Source organism: Callospermophilus lateralis, chromosome 11, assembly GCF_048772815.1.
Source record: "Callospermophilus lateralis isolate mCalLat2 chromosome 11, mCalLat2.hap1, whole genome shotgun sequence".
In the NCBI taxonomy this organism is placed as follows: Eukaryota; Metazoa; Chordata; class Mammalia; order Rodentia; family Sciuridae; genus Callospermophilus; species Callospermophilus lateralis.
This window is the reverse complement of record NC_135315.1, coordinates 10,081,568-10,087,567: the sequence shown is the minus strand read 5'-3', so window position 1 is coordinate 10,087,567 and position 6,000 is coordinate 10,081,568.

Sequence of the window (6,000 nt, the reverse complement as noted above, 5' to 3'; positions counted from 1 at the left end):
GATTTATTAGAAAGTGTAATTTCTATGTCTCTTTCTTATCACGTTAAGAAACAAAGCAGAAGGAAAGATAACATGGCAGGCTGTAGCCAGACGTGAAGGATGAAGAAATGCCAGACTGAGGGCTGCTCCAACTGGCCGGCTTCCATTTCCTACTCTTCTCCTAAGTTAGCTGTAGATCCCTCCTCTCTGCATAAAGAAAGAAGTGTCAACTCACCATCCTTGTCCTGAGTCTAAAATTGGACCCAGATTTAATGGTCCATCCTAATATCTCCTTAAGAAACTCCCAAGTTTATTCGCATCCTGACCAAGTAGGGAAAAAAAAAAAAAAATGCTTTCCTCTGTTTGACACCAGCCTGCACTTAGAGGTACACCTGGATTCTGTTCCTCAATTCCTCAGGCTCCTCTTCATTTATGATGAGTCAGGCACTGCAACAGAGTTCTGTTACTTACAGGTTTATTGTAGAAATGGCTTATTCCACCAACTAACTTGTTAACCTTGCCATTTTTATCATCCTTAGTAGCAACAGCAGGGGCAGCTAGAGTATAAATAACTGCCACTATTTGAGTGATCACTGTGTCTCAGGAATTTTGCATAGATGATTTCTAATCCCTGGAACAATCTTTCACAGTTAGTAAGGGGCAGATGGAAGTGCAGACACATTCCATAGCCGCTCATATCTCCACCCCTCCCCACCGAGAAATGCCACTTCCAACATCAAAGTTATATAATTAAGAACATCCTTGAAATTCAATATTTCGGTATTTGATGTGAAAGAACTGCAGCAAGGAAAAAAAATTAAGAGTTCATAAACTTTGACCTAGTAATTCTACACCTAGAATTCTAAGATATTAGTAAAGATGAAGAAAATCATTATTCTACATAAAAATAAATTTAAAAATACAATGATTATCATTCACATGTATTACAGACATAAAATATGGTGATTATTCGAATATATGCTTTCAAACTATTTTAATTGCGTCAAATACTTAGATAAATATAAAAAAAATATGACATTCATCAAAAAGTGTGATACAGTTGACTTTAAAATTGTAAAATAAAAATGACTTAAAAATCGAAATATAGGGAAGAGGGGAATATGTATTACAAAGCATTTATTTATAATAGCTTTCTCCTAATAATGGGGTGTGGATTCATTCTATTTTCTATATTCTCCTACATTCTTCTACATTTTATAATGCTTTTAAAATCTTTTACATTTTGCACAACGAGCATGCATTGTTTTGACAATAAACAAAGTCTTAAAATACATTAAAAATAAAATTAAAAAACTATACACTGTCAAGGCCCACATCCCCAAACCCAGGCATTTAGGTTACATACTCTTTTTTTTTTCCCCAAACTATCCTTTCAGCATTATTGATATCACTCAAAATATGTTTCTTCATAGATTGTGGCATATTTCTTAAATATCTGCAAAAGCACCCAGCCTTTCCTGTCTGAAGTCTTTTTCTTTGTTTTTAGCTTTAGATAAAGCCAAGTTGCATGACTCTTGTGGTCTTCTGAGGAGGTATTAGTAAAGCAGGGAGACATTCTTCTAGGTGCTTGAGACAACAGACTCAGTTACCAATTGTAGCACATCTTACTGGGGGTATCTCCCACTGGGCGAGGGAGGGCACTATGGATGCCAGAGGCAGGCTTACTTCCCCAGTGGCTACTGAAGATGCTCCTGTCTCCTTTAGAAACACTGATTTCCAAAGACTATTTCCTTGGGTCTGCTCCTTTCCCCTTCTTTTGCATTATTTTCTTTTGTAAAAGTCTCATGCAATGTATTACCATAGCTTTAGCATGTCCTGCAAAGAACAAGAACAATGCCTGCTTCCTTCCGGGAAAGCCTTCAGTATGTGCTGGCTTATTGTTAGCCTTCTTATTAATATTTCATCACTATTATTAAATGATAAGACTGCTGAGCCACAGTATTAAGGCTCATCTTCCTCCTGTGGTAGTGATGAGTGTGCATAATGATTGGCATCTGGCTCCTTTTCTGACCAATGAATGACCTATGCTTAGTTCAGGAGTATCTTGCCTAAAGAGCTGTCATCCCTGGCAAGAGATGATGAACTGAGTCTGCAGGGCTCATGACCTTTGAGAGAACTAAACCCCCCACCACCACCACAGATAACAAAGATGAAACAATCATTGTAATCATTGTGTTAAGAACACTAATGTAAGGGCTGGCACTGTGATGAAAATGATATTTTCAGAGTATAATTGTCTCACCCACATGAGATTAATGAAGTCTTCCAGAGCATGACAGAAGAGGTAATTTACTAAATAGTTACCTGCCTGCTCTAGAAGTGTGAGTTCCTTAAAAAAGCAGTCCCACTGACTGCTTTTGATTTTTACCAGATTTGATGGAAAATAAAGATGATGATAATAAATGGACACAGGAAGCACTGAAATATCACTGAATGAATAATATGAGGTTTTGTATACACACACACACACATACACACACACATATGTATATATATATATATGTGTGTGTATGTAAACAGTTGCAAACACACAGGTACTTCCTTACCCAAAGCTCTTCTTCAACTATTCATAACACAGCAAATACAAGCACTAAGGGAAGTAAGTACTATGCAAATCTAAAATAGATGCCATAAATTCATATCCCGAAGCTCTTTTATCCAAAAAGAAAACTGACCAAGAGAAGATGACTTCAAATCCAGCATCTGTTCATACTATTTCAAAATTACATCTTTAGATGTGTTAGATCGTATTTGGTTTTATTTTACATATATTTTTAACAACCGTAGTTACATAATTTGTCAGCCCAGTGCAGATTAGAATCAACACATTAGACAGAGCATGGTGACAGGCTGACAGATTCAAAGCACACTGTCAGAAGGAGAAATGTGAAGACTCATACTAACAGAGAAGGAAGAACACACAGAAAGGCTTAATTAAGTTTGGTCTAGAGTCATTTAACGGAGAGGAAATGGCTCTTCTGTACACTGATAGGTCCACCATATTGCAGGTAAAAATGAAATTGCTATGTTTATTATATTCATACTGAGTCATTATTCAAATCAAATTATACTCAAAATATTTATTCAATTCATTATTCAGTTGACATTTATGGAGACTGACTGATGTCCCTGGCCAAGTGCAAGGCAACAAGAACATATAAATAAAAAAAGACATTGCAATAGATTTTGCAAAGTCTGCAATAGGTAAGTAGAAACAAACATTTAAAAAAAAGAACAAATTATGCTACACTATAAATAGGTACAGAGCAATCTAACAGCAATCAGAGAGCTAGATACAATAACGCAGAGAGAATAGTTTCCACCTAAACAAATTTCAATCATTTAGGAAAACTATTATATAAAATGATGCATTCCAAGGTATGCCAGATAAAAATGGCATTATTGCCATTTTGTGAAGCAAATAACGCTTATGGAATAAATCCTATTTTCTTAGAGTAGACAGTAGACTGAGACACTGAATGAGAACAGGCCATTCTTAGAAGCATCTTGTAATTTTATACATGACTACAAATACACAAGCCAATCCAGATATAATGAGTGTTTGGCACATTAGCTGAAAGAGGAGGCAATTGTGGTTTTGGTGTGTTCTCAGCATCCTTAATATTCCTACTCATGCTAGTATGTCACGCATAGTAAATCTTCTGCCATTTGAATGTTTCATATGTGTATTGTTATCTCAATCAGAAGTTGTGAACTCCTAAGGGCTGAAATTGCTCCTTCTAGGGCTTTCCTGTCCCTGTGCCACCTAGCATATAGCCAAATCACAAAATACTTATTCAACAAATGCATTCATTGAATGTAATATGAAAATGAATATTACCCACGTGATAAGTGAAACAGCATGATTTTTTTAAACCAAAGCTATTTTCCAGTAGATAAGAATTAATGCCTTAAAGTAGCATAAACTGTGGCTGTCACCAAAGCAGCAGATTGTAAATTCATCTTGACTACTTTTCTAGCTAATCTGATGATGATTTGTTATCATCAATTAGTACTCAGAAGATTAATATGTGGTTCTTAATACCTGATAGATACAAATGTCAGGAACATCTCATTTCTTATTATTGTGGTCTTGAACTGTTTAATACAGTTATTAGAAGTCTGAAAACATGTTTAATTGTTGGGGATCATATCTTATATAAGTGCAAAGGAAAGATCTGTGCTGCTAGTGAAACAATTACCCTGTGTGTCACATGCCCATTCACAACCTGAATGCAGATCTAGATCATAACGAATATTTCACTCTACTGTTATAGGTAGCTTCTCAGGAAGAGCGTATTTGTCATTTCCCTGGAAAAATTTAATCCACGGATGGATCCCAACGTCTATCTGCAATGGTGTCCAAAACTAATGGGGATTTTTGCTAAATAAGGCCTGACTCAGCCAAAAGAGAGAGATTGACTAGAGAAATCAGTATCACACATTGCTCCAAAAAAAGCACATTTGCCCAAGTGCTTGGCACGCTTGAATTTTCCTAATAGGGATATAGTGAAAAGTCACTTATTAATTAGAATTCATTTATATGCTTTTGTTTTTAAAATGCAACATTTGAGTATGCAATGCTATCATACATTTATGGAGTTTGAGTTTTAAAAATTGATTGTTCATGTTTCCTTACTTAGCTAAACAATTAAGGTAAAGATTCTATTCTGAAAATCAAATTTCTTACCCAAAACATTAATATTTCTTCAACTTTCTCTTACCAGATGTAATCTTTACGGTATGTCATCCAGTCCATGGGAGAGGTGGATAAAGATGATGCTGATGATTGTTGAGAAAGACTGAGATATGTTTATTATGTGCCTTTAATAGATGCAGCCAATCATCTTAAAACTTTGTACTCATTTCTGTAACGATTTTTTTGTATCAAATTGTCTTTCCCTGTGGTTTATTCATTTTACTTAGAGTAGACTATTAAAGGAAAAAAATTTCAACCCAAGTTTCAGAAAACTGGCATTTATTTCTGCATGATTGATTTTCAAACAGAGCTCATTACCTGGAGTCAAAAAGAGAAAAAAGTGTTGCCTTTCTAAATGCATTTGGTTCAGAAAACTAATAGCAATCTGCAGGTGCAACCACAGAATCATAGGAAAGAAGAGAAAATATATAAATGATTAATTTTCTTTTTCCATTTAGCCTTAATATATTTCAGGGTATTTATCTGACTCCAGACCATTTCTAAGAAGAAATCTAAGAGAAGGGGCATTTTTGAAGAAGCTTTATGGAAGTGGGAGGGAGGTGTTAACTCATTTTTTTATCCTTTGGCTGATACAGGATTTATTTGTCTACCGGCAGGTTCTTTTAGCATTTGAGCGTTGGCCTGGGTTCTTATGCATCCTTTTACAATAGCAAATATAATCCAAGCTATTTCTAAATAATACGTGACTTAATAAATGTTAAAGTAGACCTCCCTTGTGTGAGACAGTATTCCCACGTACAAAGCTTTAAAAGACAAAAAAGAGTTAGTATCAAGCCTGGGTGTACCGCATAATCCCTACAAACTAAATGGAACAGCACCGCCATTTGGTTATCAGAACAGTCACAGCACGTGCGTGACCTATTCCATACCCTTTTAATTTAAGTGTCTTGCTCAGAGCTACAAAACGAGGCACACTTGGTAACGCAGCATTAACTACGTAGCTGTAAAACCGAAGCACATTTCACCAGCACCTCCTAGGGGCCACGTGAGGATATGAGACTAGGAGGTGGGTACCCGCGCAGAGCCCTTCTTGGAATTGTTCGTTTCACATCTCTTACTCGCCAAAATTCACCCGAGCTGGACAGTCCAGAATAAGAGCTAGTTTGGCGAAGGAGCTGGTGACTCAAGGAGCCCCTTAAAAGGTCTACATACGCCGCCTGAAAGCGGCATTTGATCGCTTTAGGAAATAAACAGAAAAAAAAAAATATATATATATATATATATATATATATATATATATATATATACAGGAATTGCAAACACAGTGGAAGGAAAGGACT